Source organism: Lepus europaeus, chromosome 8 (assembly GCF_033115175.1).
Source record: "Lepus europaeus isolate LE1 chromosome 8, mLepTim1.pri, whole genome shotgun sequence".
In the NCBI taxonomy this organism is placed as follows: Eukaryota; Metazoa; Chordata; class Mammalia; order Lagomorpha; family Leporidae; genus Lepus; species Lepus europaeus.
The window spans coordinates 54,903,997-54,925,538 of NC_084834.1; the positions used below are offsets into that span (position 1 = coordinate 54,903,997).

A 21,542-nucleotide genomic window follows, 5' to 3' on the forward strand; every position below is an offset into this window, starting at 1 on the left:
AAGTGCTTGGGCCCTGCACCTGCATGGGAGACCAGGATGAAGCACCTGGCTCTTGGCTTTGGATCAGCGCAGTGTGCCGGCCGCAGCATGCCAACCGCAGTGGCCATTTAGGGGGCGAACCAACGGAAAAGGAGTCTGTCAAACTCTGCCTGTCAAAAAAAAAAAAAGAGAAAGTACACTGTCAAGGCAAAGCTGCAAGGGAAACTGCAGAGGGAGATCCTACAAAAGCATTGCAAACAGCCCTGACCTGTGCAGAAAGTAAAGATACACAGCAAGGTACAGCAAGAATGGAAGACCCAGCAGCTTGGATCCGAGAAAGAACCCTCCCACCCTGGCAAACCAGGTGAGATCCGACTCCAGCTGTCCACGCTGCTATTAATACAGCAGGAGGTGAAACTACATTTTTTCATCCAGCCAGGATCTCTCAGGATGGTAGGGTGACTGCTTGCCCAAGGAGGAAGGGAAGCACTTTGTCCCCTCCTCCATCCTACAACAGTGACCTGCACCCAGTGGTGGGAGAACTGGCATCATTTTTAGACATAGGCATATGGCAGCTGTCCCAGCTTCTGTGTATGCACCCAGCAATTGCTGGGCAATCAGAGTGCTGGGGTGCATCCTTGGTCGCCTAGAACAGCTCATGGCAGAAGGAACAGTGCTCACAGGAGGGGCTGTGCAATTATGTGTAGTTCATACAGCGGTGCAGATGAGTGTTGAACACATTCAGAGCTAACACCTGGGCACTCCTTAGCTTGGAGGAGGAGGAGTGGTCCCACTAACAGAGATGACCATTCCTCTCCATCCAGTTAACCAGAGGAGAGCTGCCACACCCAATTTCGGTGTTACCCCAGATACCCCATCCTGGAGTACTGACCATAACTCCCTGGCATCACTAACCACACACACTTCTTGCTATTCACTGAAAGCATCAACACTCCACTAAGCCACAGAGGCATAGCTCAAAGATAAAAAGCCTTAAGAGGAAAAAAAAATTCTAAAGATACCTAAAAATTAATGAAAAATTCAACAAACAAGGAAGACACTATGACCTCTGCAAAGGAATACAACAACATTTTAATATTAGAATGTGAAAATAAAGAGACTGAGGAAAGGACTACTCAATCAGAAGCAAATCCACAAGCTACAGAAAACAACATATGATATGAATGAAAATATTTCCCATGAAATTGAGATTTTAAAGAGAAATGAAAATGAAATACTAGAAGTGAAGAATTCAATAAAACAAAATATGCACTGGAAAGCCTTTAAAAATAGACTTGGTGAAGCAGAAGAAAGAATATCCAAGTTAGAAGATGAATCTTTGGAAATTTTAGTCAGACCAAAAAAAAAAAAAAAAAAAAAAAAAAAGAAGTGATTAGAAAACTAAAAAACAGTGTGGGAGATTTATGGGATACTATCAAATCACTCAACATATGGGTCTTAGTAGTGCCTGAAGCCATGGAAAGAATATGAATTACAAGGCCTTTTTACTGAAATAATTACAGAAAACTTCCCTAACTTGGAGAAAGAAAGGGACATCCAAGTACAGGAATCACACAGAACTCCTAATAGACAAGACCAGAAAATATCACCATGAAACACTTCAGTCAAACTCTCCACCGTGAAACATAAAGATTCTAAAATGTGCATGACAGAAATGCCAGGATACTTTGAGGGAATCTCCAAATAGACCAACAGCTGACATCTCCTCAGAAATTGCATAGGCTAGGACAGAATGGCAAGACATTGCCCAAGTCTTAAGAGGAAAATACTACCAACCCAGAATATTTTACCCTGCAAAGCTCTCACTTATGAATGAAGGTGAAATAAAGACTTTCAAGGGGCCAGCGCTGTGGCATAGCAGGTGAAGCTGCTGCCTACAGAGCCAACACCCCATATGGGCACAGGTTCAAGTCCCATATGCTCCTCTTATAATCCAGCTCTCTGCTATGGCCTGGTAAAGCAGTGGAAGACAGCCCAAGTCCTTGGGCCCCTGTACCTATGTGGAAGACTTGGAGAAGGCTCCTGGCTTCAGATCAGCACAGCTCCAGTCATTACAGCCAATTGGGGAGTGAACCAGCAGATGGAAGACCTCACTCTCTCCTCTATCTTCCTCTCTTTCTCTGTGTAACTCTGACTTTCAAATAAATATTTATTTTTTGTAAAAAGACCTTCCATAACAAATTGAATTTGTCACGTGTCCAGCCTACAAAAGATGCTAAAGGATATGCTACACACAGCAATAAACCCACCATCAAGAAAGAATGTAAAGACAGAAAATCCCCCAAAAGTACAAAAGAAATCCAAAGTAAACAATATGAATATTCACAGAAAAATGGCAGGGCCAAGTTATTACTTATCAATAGTCACACTGAATACAAATAGTCTCAACTCTCCAGTTAAAGAAACAGACAGGCATAATGATTAAAAAACAAGACCCATCTATTTGCTGCCTACAACAAACACATCTCACCAACAAAAATACACGCAGACTGACAGTGAAATGATGAAAAAGAGAGATTCCATGCAAAAGGAAAACAAAGGGGTCAGGTGTAGTCGTCCTAACAGCAGACAAAATAGACTTTAACACAAAAATTGTTAAGAGACAAAGAAGGGCACTATGTAATGATGAAGGGATCAATATAACAGGAAGATGTGACTATAATAAATATGTATGCAGCCAATTACTGAGTGCCTGGCTCTTTAAAAGATCTGTTAACAGATCTAAAGGGAGACACAGACTCCAATACAACAGTAATGAGGGACTTCAACATCCCACTTTCATCAATAGATAGATCAACTAACAGATAATCAATAAAGAAACAACAGAGCTAATCGACATGATGGACCAAATGGACCTAATTGATATCGACAGAACTTTTCACCCCACAGTTCCAGGATACACATTCTTCTCAGCAGTGCATGGAACTTTCTCCAGGATAGATCATATTCTAGGCCATACAAGAAGTCTCAGAAAATTCAAAATAAAAAAATCATATCATGCACCTTCTCTGATCAAAACGGGTTGAAGCACAAAAGCAACAACTCAAGAATCTCAAGAACATATGCAAACACATGGAGACTGAACAACATGCTCCTAAATGAACAGTGGGTCATAAAAGAAATCAAGAGAAATTTAAAAATTTCTGGAAATGAATGAAGATGGCAATACCTCATATCAAAACTTATGGGATACAGCAAAAGCAGTGCTAGGAGAGAAGTTTATAGCTATTAGTGCCTACATCAAGAAACTGGGAAGTCACCAAATAAATGAGCTGTCAATACATCTAAGGGTCTAGAAAAAAAGCAACAACCCAAACCCCAAATTTAGGAGGAAAGAAATAATTAAAATTAAGGAAGAGATAAACAAAATTGAAACAAAAAATACAAAAGATCTATGAAATGAAGAACTGGTTTTTTGAGAAAATAAGCAAAATTGGCAAACCACTGGCACATCTAACCAAAAAAGGAGAGAGAAGACCCAAATCAATAAAATCTGAGATGGAAAAGGTAATGTAAAAACATATACCACAGAAACAAAATGAAAAATCTACTCTAAAGGGATCAGAGGCCTAAATCTATGACATAATACCATCAAATTACTAGAGAACACTAGGGAAACCCTACAAGACATTGGCATAGGGAAAGACTTCTTGGAAAAGACCCCAGAAGCACAGGCAATCAAAGCCAAAATTAACAAGTGAGATTACATCAAACTGAAAAGCTTCTGTACTGTAAAGGAAACACTCAGCAAACTGAAGAGACAACTGAAAGAATGGGAGAAAATATCTGCAAACAATGCAAGTGACAAAGGATTACTTCTAGAATCTATTAAAGAGCTCAAGAAACTCAACAACAACAAAACAAACAACACAACTAAGAAATGGCAAAGGACCTGAACAGACATTTTTCAAGAGAGGACATTAAAATAGCCAACAGACACATGAAAAAATGTTCAAGATCACTAGCCATCAGGGAAATGTAATTCAAAACCACAATACAGTTTCACCTCACCTCTGTTAGACTGGCTCTCATACAGAAGTCAACAAATGCTGGTGAGGATGAGGGAGAAGGGAACCTTAATCCACTGTTGGTGGAACTGTAAACTGGAACAGCCACTGTGGAAGACAGCATGGAGATACCTCAGAAAGCTGCATCTAGACCTACCATATGACCCAGCCATCCTACTCCTGGGAATTTATCCAAAGGGAACAAAATTAGCATATGAAGGAATTGTCTGTACCCCCATGTTCATTTCAGCTGAATTTACAATAGCATATATGCAATCAAACCAGATGTCCAGGGTCAGTGCTGTGGAGCAGTGGGTTAAAACCCTGGCCTGAAGCACTGGCATCCCATATGGGCGCCGGTTCGAGTCCTGCCTGCTCCACTTCCCATCCAGCTCTCTGCTATGGCCTGGAAAAGCAATAGAAGATGGGCCAAGTCCTTGGGCCCCTGCACCCACGTGGGAGACCCGGAAGAAGCTCCTGGCTCCTGATTGGCGCAGCTCTGGCCGTTGGGGCCAACTAGGGAGTGAGCCATCAGATGGAAGACCTCTCTCTCTCTCTGCCTCTCTCTCTGTGTAACTCTGACTTTCAAATAAATAAATAAATCTTTAAAAAAAAAAAACAGATGTCCATCAACTGAAGACTGGATAAAGAAATTATTGTGCGTGTGTGTGTGTACACACTATTAAATACTACACAATGGTTAAAAAATGAAATCCTGTCATTTTCAACAAAATGGATGCAACTAGAAACCATTATACCTAGTGAAATAACCTAGTCACAAAAAGACAAATATCATATGGTGTCTCTGGCTTGTGGTAACTAATAGAGTACTTAAAATGTAATCTATAGGAGCAAAACTGACACTGAGATGATTTTGAACAGCCCTTGCCTTGAGTGTTGGAGAACAATGTTTTTCTTGATTGTTTTTTGTTCTTTACTTCTTTTTTTCTACGTACTAATCAGTGAATTCTCTACTTAGTGTAGGGTTAACCTTATGAGTACAAAAATTAACTGAAAATTGATCTCTAAAAAGTAAGAATGGGAAAGGAAGTGGGAGGAGGAAGGAAGGCAGGAATATGGGTAGGAGGGATGTAGGGGTGGAAGAATCATGTTCCCAAATCTGTACATATTAAATGCATTAAGTTGTAGTCCTTAATATAAATTTTTCAACAAAGTAAAAGGGCTGGCATAATAATAAAATAACAAAAATGAAAAGTAAAGGACTGGGAGGGAACTGCAAGTGAATAACACGTGTCCCCACCATCTAAAGTAGGGGAACAATATTAGATACTATAATCTGCCTCTAGAAAAAAGAATTATTTCTGGATATTTGCTTAGCTTTGTATTTTGACTACCATTAACTGAAATTTTAAAAACTAAAATATAAATGTAACTGATTTGCCCATTATGCAATACATTTCTAATAAACAAACCTAATTCTGACTGTTGTGAATAAATCAATGGTAGCCTTACAGAAAAGCATGCATTACAGAAGGCTTAAACTAAGACACACAGGACTAACTTTGGTTGCTAAGCTTTGGTAAGCTAAATGTGCTACGAGTGAAACACTTTAACCTAGAAAAATGTAGCTATTCCAAATATAGTACTTTCTCTACATTTGGGAAAATGTATTACTCTTTGCTAGGGTTTAGATATGTGGTTTAAGTGTGTTCTCCAAGGGTTCATGTCTTCAAAGTTTGGTTCCCTGTGTGATGAAGAGGTGGTAGGAAGTTATTAGGTCAATTTGTGGCTTAGTCCTTGGAAGAAACTAAGGTGGTTCTGGTTAATTCTCTCGAAAGGGTTGTTAAAAAGAACAAGGCAGTCCCCTCCTGGATTCCTGTCCTCTCACAGACACTACCATCATGATGCCATCTGAAAATGACGTGATATGGGCAACAGTGCTCTCGCCAGCGGCCCAATCCATGGTGCCACCTGATCTTGCACTTGCAGCCTCCAAAAAGGCAAATAAACCTCCTTTCTTTATAAAGTACCCAGCCTCATGTATTTTGTTACAGCAAAAGAAAATATTGCTTTTTTTTTTTTTTTTTGACAGGCAGAGTTAGACAGTGAGAGAGACAGAGAGAAAGGTCTTCCTTCCATTGGTTCACTCCCCAAATGGCCACTACAGCTGGAGCTACGCCGATCCAAAGCCAGGAGCCAGGTGCTTCCTCCTGGTCCCCCATGCGGGTGAAGGGGCCCAAGCACTTGGGATATCCTCCACTGCACTCCTGGGCCACAGCACAGAGCTGGACTGGAAGAGGAGCAGCCAGGACTAGAGCCCGGCGCCCATATGGGATGACGGCACCGCAGGTGGAGGATTAACCGAGTGAGCCATGGAGCCGCCCCACAAAAGAAAATAAACTAATACACACTTCCTGTGGGAACTCAAGTTAATCCATGTGAGTTCACATTTGTCATTTTTAATGCCACTAAGAAAAAAAAAATCCTCCTTTTTCCCTATCTCAGAACTAAGGTCAAGAACAGGGTGGAGAGGAAATACAGAGTGAAAAGGCACAGGAGTCACAAAGATGATGTGAAAAGTAGTCACTGAGCTTCACAGGCTTTGATTCCCCAGGGGTGGACTTAAACAACAGCACTCAGTTGCATGTTCATTTTGGGGTGTTCTGTCAGCTTCCAGGATGCCCTGCCCTGCTAGTTGGCACTCCCCACAATGTCTGGCCTACTATGATATTTCCTATGCCAGCAGTGTTTGCCTTTCCAGCCAGTTCTTAATATCTGAGGGAAAAGAATTTGTACCAGGGACTAAAGGGCTACATCATGGAACTCACAAAAAAAATTTTTTTTTTACAATGGTTACTTGTACCTTTAAAAAAACAGTGGAAGAAAGGAAACCTTAGGTCTGTGCAGAATGTTCAGCCACATCAATTTATTAGACAACTTCTTTGCCCTGCATTCCTTTTTTAAAATGGGTAGTAGGGCCAACATTCAGTTCTGAAGAAAATCAGCCCAATGTAAATACAACTTCCAGTTCTCCCCATTCTTAGTTTACAAATCATCTTCAATGACTATGATCTCAGTGCTCCTATTAAAACTGGTGCAATATAATTTTATTAACCTTTGTAAACACATACAGAGCTCTTTCTCTAGTCTTAGTGTTTGCTTACTAACTTAAGAGAAAAATGACTCTTTAGAGGAAGTGGATTAAGTGGCTTTAAAGGATTTGTAACGAGTTGTTCCTTGCTTGTGAAGCCTGAATTTATACAGGCCTAAGAGCTGGGAAATCCCTTAATTCATAGTTACTGACTGCTTCCACACACATCATTTCATGTAAACTTTCAACAGTCTTTTCACACAATTATCACCATTCTAACAAATGGAGCATTTAAATCTCAGTGTACTTGGAACATTTCAGATTGCAGATACTTTTTGCTCCCCTGCCACCCTTCCATTACATTAAATTTTTCTTTACTTTGTTGACTGTTTTTAAAAGACTAATTGGAGGGACCATCACTGTGGCACAGTAGGTTAAAGCACCAGCCTACACTACCAGCATCCCATATGCGTACCAGTTTGAATCCCAGCTGCTCCACCTCCAATCCAGATCCCTGCTAATGTGCCTGGGAAAGCAGCGGAGAATGGCCCAAATCTTTGGGCCCTTGCACTCACATGGGAAACCTGAAGAAGCTCCTGGCTTATGGCTTCAGAATGGCTGAGCTCCAGCTGTTGCCGCCAATTGGGGAGCAAACCAGCAGATGGAAGATCCCTCTCCCCTCTCCCCTCTCCCCCTCCCTCTCCCGTAAGAGTGTGAGAAAATTTTTAAAAGTTCGTGGAAAATAGAATTAAAAGATAAGTTTTATTTTGGTGCAAAAGTATTTCAAAATATATGCACAGTTTTTTTTTCATAATATTCATTTTCTTAAGTGTTTTGAAGATCCTGACTTTATGCCACCAGCATTTTAGCTCGGGCAGATATAACATGCAATAAATTATATTCTATGTTAAAATATGTGAAATCCTATGGAAAAAAAGTAAAACTGAACTGGGAAGGAGAGACTAGAAGTAATAGTACAGAAGTGAGGTTGCAATGTTAAATATTATGGCCAAAACAGACTTCATTAAGAAATGGATGTCTGAGTGAAGACTTGAAAGAGGCGAAGCATTAGCCACCCAAGTATTAGGGAAGAGTGTGCCAAAGTGCAAATTCGGCTGGTATGTCTGATGCAAAGGGCCACCATGGGAAAATAGTTGGATATGGAGATCACAGAGGTGACAGGATGGTATGGAGGATAGAATCCCTACAGGTTTACAGGCCACTGTAAATATTTTGGCTCCTATTCAGAAAATGGAGATCCACCCTAGGCTCTTAAGCAGCAAAGTGAGATTATCTAGCATACATTTCCAGGATTACCCTGGCTGCCAAGTCCACAGAGGGCAAATGAAGAGCAGTAGAGGCTTGCTCTGTGACACAGAGGGCATAGCAGTTCACATCATCATGGTGGCAGTGGAGAGGGAGAGGGACAGCTTCCACAGCAGAGAGCTGGACAGGAAGAGGAGCAACCGGGACAGAATCCGGCACCCCGACCGGGACTAGAACCCGGGGTGCCAGCACCACAGGTGGAGGATTAGCCTAGTGAGCCATGGCGCCGGCCTGTGCATATATTTTGAAATACTTTTGCACCAAAATAAAACTTAGCTTTTAATTCTATTTTCCATGAATTTTTAAAATATTCTCACACTTCTGTAAGAGTGACACTCAGGGTTTCCCCAGGGGCTGTAGTTGTGGCATAGTGGCACATGCAGGACACTTGATGGGAGGAGTTGCAGCTGGGACTCCAATATGAGATGCTGGCATTGTGGATGGCAGTTTAATTCACTGTACCACATGCTAATGCATTAGGAAGGTAGCTGGTAATGGCCCAAGTGCTTGGGCCCCTGCTAACCACATGGGAGACCCAAATGGAATTCCAGGCTTCTGGCTCAGCCTGCCCTAGACTTGGCTATTGCATCCATTTGGGGAGGGAACCAGAAGATAAAGATCATTTTGTTTGTCTCTCTCCCTGTCATTTCACCTTTCAAATAAGTAACTATTAAAAAAAATTGGGGCTGGCATTGTGGCATAGTGGGTAAAGCCACAACCTACAGTGCTAGCATCCAATATGGAAGCCAGTTTCAGTCCAGCTTCCACTTCCAATCCAGCTCCCTGCTAATGCACCGGGGAAAGTCCATGGGCCCCTGCACCCGTGTGAGAGACCCAGAAGAAGCTCCTGGCTTCAGTTTGGCCCAGCTCCCAGCTCAGGCCATTGTGGCCATTTGGGGAGTGAAGCAGCAGATGGAAGATCTCTCTATTTGTCTCTCCCTTACTCTCTTTCAAATAAATTAATAAATTTTTTTTAAAAAATGTTTCCCCAGAGACTTTTCACATAATCTAGCTTAGCACATGGTCCTGTAATTGGGGTCCCATAACTGATATTGATGATGCTAATAATTTAAGATGGTGCTGAATCTGACCCCTGTAGAGAGTATCTAAATAGTGAAGAATCTAATTTAACAGGAGGAGGCAAAATCAATACTTTATAAGTAGCTTGACTTGGTTCTTGTCTAGATAGTTACTCTGAAATTTCAAAATGAAAACAGCATGATATGAGATACTTATTGAAAAGCTGATCCTAACTGATGGGGAGAACTAGGCCTCTTGGAGGCAGTTACAAACAAGAGAAGGCTGAAACATTCATGTGGTACTGATGGATTAGCACTGAAGGCATCAATATGAACCAACTCATATTTAAATGTGGATTCAGATAGCTAAATGTAGAAATAAGTACAGATATGTGTATATACTCGGGTTAGTTTATGCTCATATTTCTGACTGTCAGCCAAAGGGCTTAGAAGCAAAGACACATCAACAGCAACAAGTATACCCAGCATCCAGATCATGGTTTCTAATACAACTCCCAGTAAAAGGAACCAAGGCTCCTTGTGGAAGTGGCTCATTCTAGGCTTGAGCAAAGAATATTCAAGATGAGCCTAGGATATCTCGCAGCCCAAAATACTGAAGTGCTCAAAATAAACACATTGATAGGAGTATATAAAGAGTATAGGAGCCACTTTACCTAAGACTCTGGGGAGACGGTAAGAAGATAGTGGAACAGGGAAGGAGCTTATGGTCTAGTCAAGGGGAAGATAGTTTTAAAAATGTGGAGAAAGTGCAATCTCAGGGAAGAATTAGGGAGAAAACTGCAGAGGAAACTTCACACAAATTAGAGGGACCCTTGAGGAACTACGTCGAGGGTGTGGACGCATACAACTCAGGACTCCAGCAGCTGAGAGCCTCAGCACCAGCTTTGGAGAGTGAGGTGAGACAGGACTGCAGCAGCCCAAGCCACTGGCAATAAAGCTGCAGGAAGAGCCTGGTGTGAGCCTGGCTTGGAGCCCTGTGGGGGACAATGTACCTGACAACCTAGAGGGAGAAAAAGAGGGGGCATGTGTCTCTCTCCCCAACCACCCAGAATGGGCAGGCATCCTGTCATAACTAGCTGAGAGAGGGCAGGTACCATTTTGGACATATAAAATAGCTGCACCAGCTTGTGTCTGTGCATCCAACAACCAGCTGAAATGAGACACCCAATCCTGGCTGGGAGAATTGACAGTGGGCTGGGTGCTCTTAACTGTGGGAGCCTTGTATGCTGTGACTGAAAACACTGTGGCTGCATGGGATGGCACCGGGCGTGATGGGACTTTGGGCAGTCACTATGAGCTGCTCCACATGCTCAGAGCTTCCTGAATCCCAGGTGAGGGTCATTGCTGCGGGACCTGAGCTCACACCAAGGACTGTGCAGATCCTTTGGGTGGTTAGTGTGGCAGCACAGATGAATACTGTACCCTCTGGGGCTAGCATCCAAGCATTGGTCTCCTTGGAGGAGAGGAGGTGAGCATAAGACGACACCAAGGGGCCGGCGCCATGGTGCAGTAGGTTAATCCTCCGCCTGTGACACCAGCATCCCATATGGGTGCCGGTTCTAGTCCTGGATACTCCTCTTCCAATCCAGCTCTCTGCTGTGGCCTGAGAAAGCAGTAGAAGATGGCCCAAGTCCTTGGGCCCCTGCAACCACGTGGGAGACTGGGAAGAAGCTCCTAGCTCCTGGCTTTGGATCAGCATGGCTCTGGCCACTGCAGCCATTTGGGGAGTGAACCAGCGGAAGGAAGACCTTTCTCTCTGTGTCTCCCTCTCACTGTCTGTGACTCTACCTCTGAAATAAAATAAATAAAATCTTTAAAAAAAAAAAAAAAGACTACACCAACAGGACTGAACAAACCAGCCCTCTGATAAAAAAAAAAAGAGAGAGAGAGAGAGAGATTTACCACACCCAATTTGGGTGTCACTTGGACACTCCTCTCACTCTGGAACACTGAACAGAGTACCTGACCATACCCATCACATACCTCTGGACATTCACTGAAAGAGCAGACACTCTACTAAGCCACAAAGGCAGGGTCCAAAGATAAAAACCATCACAAGAAAAAAAAAAAACAGTATTTCCACAAATGCCTAATAATAGATGAAACAATGCACGAAAAGAGTAAGGAAGACAACATGATACCATCAAAAGAACACAATAACACTTCAATACTAGAATGTGAAGATAAAGAGATTGATAAAATACCAAAAACAGAATTCAAAAAATTGATCATAGGATTGCTTAGAAGTAATCAAAGTAAATCCATGAATTTAAGAAATCCATATATTACATGACTGAACATTTTTCCCATGAAATTGGAATTTTAAAGGGAAATATTGGAAATGAAGAATTCAATAGAACAAATAAAAAATATGCCAGAAAGCCTTAACAATAGACTCAGTGAATCAGAAGAAAGAACAGCCGAGTCAGAAGACACATCTCAGGAAAATTTACAGTCAAACCAAAAAATAAAATACAAGAAAAAAAACACAGCGTTGGAGACTTATGGGATACTACCAAGTGACCCAAAATATGGGCCCTAGAGTTTCCTGAAGCTTTGGAAAAAGAGTATGGATTACAAGGCCTTTTAACTGAAATAATTACAGAAAACTTCCCTAATTTGGAGAAAGAAAGGGACATCCAAGTGCAGGAAGTACACAGAACTCCAAATAGATAAGACTAGAATAGATCAACATGACACACTATAGTCCACAGTAAAACAAAGAAAAGGTTCTAAAATGTGCACAACTGAAATGCCAGGATACATTCAGAGGATCTCCAATTAGACTCACAGCTAAATTCTCACCAGAAATCCTAAAGACTAGGAGACATGGAGAGAAATATTCCAAGTCTTAAGAGAAAAAAATTGACAACGCAGAGCACTGTACATTGCAAGGCTCTCATATATGAATGAAGGTGAAATAAAGATCTATCATAACCAACAGAAATTGAAAGAATTTCTTACCATGCATGCAGCCTTACAAAAGATGCTTAAGGATATGCTGCACACAGAAACATTATCATTACTATGAAAGAAGGTGAAGGCAGAAAATCTCCCAGCAAAAGTACAAAGGAAATTCTAAGTAAACAATATAAATATTTATGGAAAAACAACAAGGCCAAGTCATTACTTATCAATAGTCACACTGAATGTAAATGGCCTCAACTCTCCAGTTAAAAGATACAGACTGGCTAAAATAGATTAAAAAACAAAACCCACTAATTCACTTCCTACAAGAAACAAACCTCACTAACAAAGATACACACAGACTGAAAATGAAAAGATGCAAAGATATTCCATGCTAACAGGAACCAAAAAAGAGCTGGTGTAGCCATCCTAATACCAGATAAAATAGACTTTAACACCAAAACTGTTAAGAGAGACAAATAAAGGCACTAGGTAATAATTAAGGGATCAATACAACAGGAAGATGTGACTATAATAAGCATATACACACCTTATTACAGGGCACATAGCTATGTAAAAGAATGTTAATGGATCTAAAAGAAGACATAGACTATAATACAATAGTAATGGGGGACTAAATACGCCACTTTCAGCAATGGACAGATCAACCAGACAGAAACTAAGCAAGGAAACACCAGAGTTAATCGACACTTTAGACCAAATGGACCTATCAGATACCTACAGCACATTTCATCTTACAATTGCAGAATACACATTCCTCTCACCAGTACATAGAACCTTCTTAGGATACACCAGATACTAGGCCATAAAGCAAGTCTCGGCAAATTTTTTTTATTTTTTTTATTATAAACACTTTTATTTAGTAAATATAATTTTCCAAAGTACAGTTTATGGATTACAATGCCCCCCCCCCAACTTCCCTCCCACCCGCACTTTGGCAAAGGAGCCAAAACCAATCCCTGAGCAAGGACAGTCTCTTCAACAAATTGTACTTAGAAAACTGGATTTCTGGGTGCAGAAGTATGAAGCTAGACCCCTACCTTACACTTTACACAAAACCACTCAAAATGAATCAAACACATAAATCTCTGACCCAATACCATCCATCAAATTATTAAAGAACATAGGGGAAACCCTGAAGACATTGGCATAGTCAGAGTTCTTGAAAAAGACCCCAGAGGCACAAGAAATCAGAGCCCAAATTGATAAATGGGATTACATCAAATTGGGAAGCTTCTGCACTGCAAAAGAAACATTCATCAAAGTGAAGAGGCAATCAACAGAATGGGAGAAATTATTTGAAAACTATACAAGTGAAAAAGGATTAATAACCAGAATATATAATGAAATCAAGAAACTCAACAACAGCAAAACAAACACCCAGATACAAACTGGGCAAAGGACTTAAACAGGCATTTTTCAAAAAAAGAAATCTAAATAGCCAAGAGACACAAGAAAAAAATGCTCAGGATCACTAGCCATCAGGGAAATACAAATCAAAACCACAATGAGGTTTAACTTTATCCCAGTTACAAAGACTTTCAGACAGAAATTAACAAATAACAAATGCTGGTGAGGACGTGGAGGAAAACGTACCCTAATCCATTGTTGGTGGGAATGTACACTTGTATAGCCATTGTAGAAGACAGTATAGAGATACCTCAGTAATCTAAATACAGACCTACCATATGACCCAGCCATCCCATTCCTGGGAATTTACCCAAGGGAAGTGAAATCAGCATATGAAAGAGTTATCTGGGCCGGCGCCGTGGCTCAACAGGCTAATCCTCCGCCTTGCGGCGCCGGCACACCGGGTTCTAGTCCCGGTCGGGGCACCGGATTCTGTCCCGGTTGCCCCTCTTCCAGGCCAGCTCTCTGCTGTGGCCAGGGAGTGCAGATGGAGGATGGCCCAAGTGCTTGGGCCCTGCACCCCATGGGAGACCAGGAGAAGGACCTGGCTCCTGCCATCGGATCAGCTCAGTGCGCTGGTCGCAGCGCGCCGGCCATTGGAGGGTGAACCAACGGCAAAGGGAAGACTTTTCTCTCTGTCTCTCTCTCTCACTGTCCACTCTGCCTGTAAAAAAAAAAAAAAGAAAAGAAAAGAAAGAAAGAGTTATCTGTACCTCTATATTTACTGCATTACTGCAGCTCAATTCATAATAGATAAGATATGAATCAACCCAAATGTCTGTCAACTGAAGACTGGATAAAGAAATTATGGGATATTTACATCATGGAATACAACACAGTGGTATAAAAAAATGAAATCTTGTCATTTGCAACTAAATGGATGAAACTGAAAACCATCATACTTAGTGAAATAAGCCAGTCCCAAAAGGACAAATATCATATATTTTCCCTGAACTGTAATAACTATTTGCACACCTAAAAGGTAATCTATAGTAGTGAAATTGACACTTTGATATGCAATGACTTTGAACAGCTCTTTGTCTTGACTGTGAGGAACAGTTTAATACTATTTGTTGAACTTTTTAATTAATAAGAGTTAATCATATGTCTAAAGTTAATTGAAAATAGATCTTAATAAACAATAAGAATTGGAATAGGAGAGGGAAGAAGAGGGGTGGAAGAGTGGGTGGGAAGAATCACTATGTTCCTAAAGTTGTATTTATGAAATGCATGAATTTTTTATTCCTTAAATAAAAGGTTTCTAAGGGGAAAAGAAAAAAAAGTATAGGAGCCAACTTAAGGAGCTGCCAGTGGCCAGAGCTGGAACTATTTGAGCAATGAGATAAATAATATAGTTATTAGATTGTAACCCAATTTATTTTATACTAAAGATCTATGGAGGGGCCGGCACTGTGGCACAGCAGGTAAAGGCTCCAGTCTGCAGCACCAACACCCCATATGGGTACTAGTTCAAGTCCTGGCTGTTATACTTCTGATCCAGCTCTTTGCTATGGCCTGGAAAAGCAGTAGAAGATGGCCCAAGTCCTTGGGCTCCTGCACCCGTTGTGAGACCTGGAAGAGGCTCCTGGCTCCTGATCGGCATAGCTCTGGCCATTGTGGCCACCTGGGGAGTGAATGAGCAGAAGGAAGACCTTTTTCTCTCTCTCTGCCTCTGCTTCTCTGTAACTCTGCCTTTCAAATAAAGAAATCTTTTTTGAAAATTCTATGGATGTACACTGATAAGGATTACTGAATAAATACATGGAGGAAAATAGACAAATTTCCCATGCAAATTAATTCCATGTTGTATAAGTAACTTCTACCCCATCAAGGATGTGCAGCAAACCATACTCCTTTAAATATGCACTGTGCATGGGAAATTCCTCCCAAAGTGGATGGACTCAAAAGGGAAGGCAAGAATAACTTTAGAGAGAAAACAAATGCTATCTCATCCAGCTGCACAGTTAACATCACTAGTGTTGAGTCACGAGGACAGCATGGCCACATATATGACATCCTGGAAGCGGTGCTTTACGGCTGTGGTCTCCCTCCTAGACACTTGTCATCCCTGTTTAACCAGGAGGAAAGCATCAGGCAAGACTGAATTGAAGGGCATTCTAAAAAACACATAACCAGAGCTCCTCAAACTGTCAAAGTCATCAAAACAGGTCTAAGAAATTGTCACGGTCTAAGGAAACTAAAGAGACATGATGACGAAATCTGGTATCCTGGATGAGATCCTGGAACAGAAAAAGGACATTTGGTTTTAAAAAAAAAAAAACCTGAGTAATGTGAATAAAGTATGAACTAAAGTATGAACTTTAGCTAATAAGAATTTATTAGCATTCAGTCATTAGATATTACAAGACTATCTCAGTAATAGAAACTGTGTGGAGTATACAGAAATTCTTTGTACTATCTTTACAACTTTTCTGTGAACCCAGAACTATTCTAATACTAAAATTTAATGAAAAAAAACTAAATAAAACTTACCCTTATTGGCTCATTACACATTATATACATGTATAAGATTATCACACTGTACTACAAAAATATAAGTATTGTGCCAATTAAAAACTTCTTAAAAATCTTTTTTTTTTTTTTTGACAGGCAGAGTGGATAATGAGAGAGAGAGACAGAGAGAAAGGTCTTCCCTTTTGCCGCTGGTTCACCCTCCAATGGCCGCTGCAGCCGGCGCATCTCGCTGATCCAAAGCGAGGAGCCAGGTGTTTCTCCTGGTCTCCAATGCGGGTGCAGGGCCCAAGGACTTGGGCCATCCTCCACTGCCTTCCCGGGCCATAGGAGAGCTGGCCTGGAAGAGGGGCCACCGGGATAGAATCCGGCGCCCCACCCGGGACTAGAACCTAGTGTGCCGGCGCCGCAAGGTGGAGGATTAGCCTGTTAAGCCACGGCGCTGGCCAAAAATCTTTTTTTTAAAAAAACTGTCCCTAAAGGCCGGTGCCGTGGCTCATTAGGCTAATCCTCCGCCTGCGGCGCCGGCACACCGGGTTCTAGTCCCGGTCAGGGCGCCGGATTCTGTCCTGGTTGCTCCTCTTCCAGTCCAGCTCTCTGTTGTGGCCTGGGAAAGCAGTGGAGGATGGCTCAAGTCCTTGGGCCCTGCACCCGCATGGGAGACCAGGAGGAAGCACCTTGTTCCTAGCTTTGAATCAGCACAGCATGCCAGCCGTAGCAGCCATTTGGGGGGTGAACCAACAGAAGGAAGACCTTTCTCTCTGTCTCTCTCTCACTGTCCAACTCAGCCTGTCAAAAAAAAAAAAAAAAAAACTGTCCCTAAAGCCACCTACAAGTACTACCAGAAGAAATAAATTTCTCAAGTAACAACAGGTTAACTCTAACTATAATATGAAAATAAAAGTACCTCATTTTTTTGTGTTCATCAACCGTGCCCAGGTTTAAGTTATTCACAGGCAGAGAGATTGATCACTTTATTTTATCAGAGAGTAAATGGCCCTGTGAGGATTTTCATCTACTGTATCTACTGTTGTATCCAAGCCTGGCATATAGTAAGTGGTCAATAAATATTTACTAACTTAATGAACAAACTATTTTAGCTAGCTGAGAACAAAAATACAATCCAATGATATTATAAAAAATAAGTGTGAACTAGAGAACTAAGTACAGGGAAAGTCCAGAGTAGCAAATCCAATTAACTTCATGGACTGCTTAATCTCTGAGGCAACTACATCAGATGGCCCATTCCAAAGTCTGACTATCCTAACTTGGCATCTGTGAATATCTGCTATGGCCCAGGAAACCTGGATTCCAAGTTTGCCTTGATCCCTAACAAACCTGGACCAAGTTACCACTTCTCTGGGCTTGACTCTCCTCCTCTGTAAAACACAATTGAGAAAGAATATCTTGAAGACCTGCGCCCCCCGCCCCCAATCTCCAACAGCCTGTGTATACAATAAGAAAAAAAGTAAGTAAATCTTCCTTTCACTCCCAAGTCTCCAACCCCTTACCCACCACCCGCACCTTCCTCTCCTTGCACACTGGCCTCACAGTTCCTGTCCACGGCTAAATTGTAGATCTGAACCTTACAGCCACTTCCCTTTGGTCTGTTTTCTGAGTTGTTTATTCTTTTACAGTACTTTGATTTTTGCAGTTTTGGCTCATAAAGGAGTTTGCTCAATAGTAATCCTAATATGCTTTTGCTTACACCACTTCTGAGAATTAAAAACAGACATGATGTTAGTACCAAGGATGAGTATTTCAGAACAAAATGAAACACAGAAATTATGAAAAGTTAAAAGTAAATTTGTTTGGGCCGGTGCCGTGGTTCAATAGGCTAATCCTCCACCTGCGGCGCCGGCACCCTGGGTTCTAGTCCCGGTCAGGGTGCCGGATTCTGTCTCGGTTGCTCCTCTTCCAGGCCAGCTCTCTGCTGTGGCCAGGGAGTGCAGTGGAGGATGGCCCAAGTGCTTGGGCCCTGCACCCACATGGGAGACCAGGAGAAGCACCTGGCTCCTGGCTTTGGATCAGCGCGGTGCGCCGGCCACAACAGCCATTGTGGGGGTGAACCAATGGAAAAAGGGAAGACCTTTCTCTCTGTCTCTCTCACTGTCCACTCTGGTCAAAAAAAAGTAAATTTGTTCATTTGTTCTGAATCTTACAAATGGGTTGTGTGAAATCTTTCATACTGATTTATAAAAGCAGTAATTCTTATTAAACAGTAAATTTTCCTAGTATTTAGTCTCAAAAATGATAGACATTCCTGCCCTCTGTATATTTCTAACAAGTTTGGTCAGTATAGACTGTCAATATGGATGGCTGAGTCCTCAAAAATCTACTTTCCCTACTGAACTGTACTGTGGCTCTCACTTCATTATGAAGGTCCCTCAACTAAAAAAGTTATTCTGTAAGTTTTACTTGTATAAAAAGTAACTCTATATCCTCAGAGAATATAAATAACTTCTTTTATATTTCACTACTGTACATCAATACAAGTTACCTTCTAGTACGGAGCTATTTTGTTCAGGTACCATGATTTCTATCATTATATATAAAATACCATGCAACCTTCTCACAAAGACCAAATTCTATCATACCACTGCTAACACAACACTGAGTCTGGTGACTTAAATTTAAAACCTCAATTAAATTCATTTTATGCAAGTTTTTTTTTTTAAAAATCTACAATTTTAAGAGTACTTAAGAAATCATAAATCCTAATATTTGTTCTGGGTTTCTGTTGCTCATAGCAACAAAACTTATCCTGCTATGGAATTGAGTAAGGAATATGTTGCGTATTAAAGAACTACTCAATTTCAACCTCCAGATATAGGCTTTGGTAATTAAATATAACTACTGTTTGAACTTTCATATTTACTAGCTTTGACAGGAGAGAAAAGACATTTAAGAAACGTTTTCAACAACAAGAAGTCTTCAACTTGAAAGCATTCATGACATTAATAATGAAAGTGTTGCCAGAAAAATATTGGTACACAGATTAGTCTTTTCTCATACTCTGGTAATAACCTAACATGACTCTTAGAAACAAAATATTTTATTTATCTAGAGTATTCTAAGAGGAAATTGGCATGTTTTCAAATCAGTGCAGAAATCACACACAGATTAAAATGCAGAAGCACCCAGGGATATGCCATTAACAAAACAGTCTGAAATGGGGCCAAGTGGAAAAAGAATGGGAGGTTTTATGACTTTGGCAAGTGCAAATTCATAAAGCCCAGTTTCTCCGGGTTACAAGGCACAGCTGCAGCCCCAAATGCAGCCACTGATCAGAATACTGGACTGACACCAGAAGTTATTGTTGACAGATCCCCGTGTATGGATCTGACTCAGAGAGAAATACGCAACTTAGCGCAACACCCAGCCCACACCTTCAAGCATTGAGTTGATGGTTCCTTTGTCATCTGAGGACTGACACAGCCCCTCCATACCAGTTTAAAAGAGATGAGACTGCTGCTGAAAAGGCATGGCAGCAAGCCACACAAATTGGATTGTACAACTAGGGATTAATTCGGGAACTTGGCAAGAGTAGGCTCTATGATGGGAGCTGGAACATACGTAATAAGCAGTTACAACAACTGGATTTTGGCTGGTCCCATTCCGTAAAGGAGACAGATAAATCCTGAATTTTCAATTGATGTTTAACAGCTGCAGCTTTGTCCCTACAGAGAGTTTGTGCTAAGTTTCTAAGCACTGCTAAATTAATTCAGATTGCATCAACCTGGTGGGAATCTATTGCATCAGGAAAGTTAACACATATCCACAAAGACAAATCCATGGTGGACTAAATAAAATGCTATGACCATAATTTTATGGAAGTTGCTTTTGGACTAAAGAATGAACTAGAAAACACAATTTTTGAGCACATTATGCTTCTGATGGTACAGATTCAACAGTTTAGGAAGCTTAATGCCTATTTGCAGAAAAAGTCAACTCTGAATTCTAACTTGCAGAGAATTCTGTAAGAATGAGACAACGGTTCAGTTTTCAGGTCTACTGTTCTTTAACTTGCCTTCTTGTATATGTCCCCCAGTTGTTTCACAGATGCACTTCAATGTAGAATGGCTTCTGCCTCTATCACTTTTGACAGTTCTGAGCCTTTTTATTACTATGATAATACCGATATTCCAGCCTATGTTCTGGAGCTAACAACCCAACTGAAGACTATCATTCCAGGTCACCATGATTACTAGGTCACTGGATCTTCTCCTCTCAATAACTATAAAACCATAGAGTAATCATTAATCTCAAGGCACTCACTGAGCCAGATGAAGTCAGACATAGAAAAGTCTGTTGCTTTCTGACCTTTTTACTGGTATTGTCCAGAGGTAGTTGTAACAGAAGCAAACATTGCATGCATCTTTTTTCTCTACCACTCCCTCTGTTGGTAGTGAAACAAACACCATAGCAGAAGCCACAGTGTTTTGTCATTTTCTAAGGTAAAAATGGTAAGGTTGGAAACCCTTCTTGTTCATTCCACCACAGTTATCAAGATCATCCAAAATTACTTCTTGGTTAACTGTTCTATGAAATATTTGAAATATTGCTCTAGTACGATTCCCAACATTTTACATCACTTCTGGATATGACAACACACTACTAGGAAGGACAACAGAGTCGAAGTCAAAGTCTCACATTGTCAGTCCTTTAGAGCTACATTTTTTACCTAGGAAAATTCATCCATCCTGCTGATTAACTAATGCCTACAGACTGATGACACCCAAATCCTAAAGCAACACAGATCTCTTCTTCAAGCTCCAGATTTACAATCCCAGCTACTTAGTAACCACCTTCACCTGGCTTTCCCTTAGACAATTCAAACTAAATGCATCCAAGTTTAAACTTTCTATCTTCCCTAAAACATGCTCTTCTCCTCCTTCCCCTTTTTCTACCTTCTCATCAAAACCAGAAACCTAGGAGCCATCTTTGCTGCCTGTCTGACTTCACTCCTAAATCTAATCAACTGCAAGTGCTAGCACTTGATGCGGTGCTCTCTGTCCTATTGTCATCGCCAGGTTCTCATCATCTGAATATAACCCCAGGCAGTTTTCTGTTTCTAGGCCTTTGCATGCGTTATGTCCAGAATTATCCATTCCTTCATTCTTACTCCTTATACTCCTGAACTACCTGATGAACTGCTTCTTCTTCAGGACCTAAATTGCAGCCATCTGGGAGGTGAACCAGTGGATGGAAGATCTCTCGCTCTCTCCCCCTCTGTCACACTGCCTTTCAAATAAGCAAATAAACAAATACTTCAGATGACACTTGGTATGGCTGCACCCCCATGTT

General features: G+C 41.2%; 1 protein-coding gene across 1 annotated transcript in view; it reads right to left on the bottom strand.

Annotated features, from left to right (window-relative positions):
- Window positions 1–21,542, bottom strand: part of FGF2 (fibroblast growth factor 2) — a 77,817-nt gene that overhangs the window by 2,168 nt on the left and 54,107 nt on the right.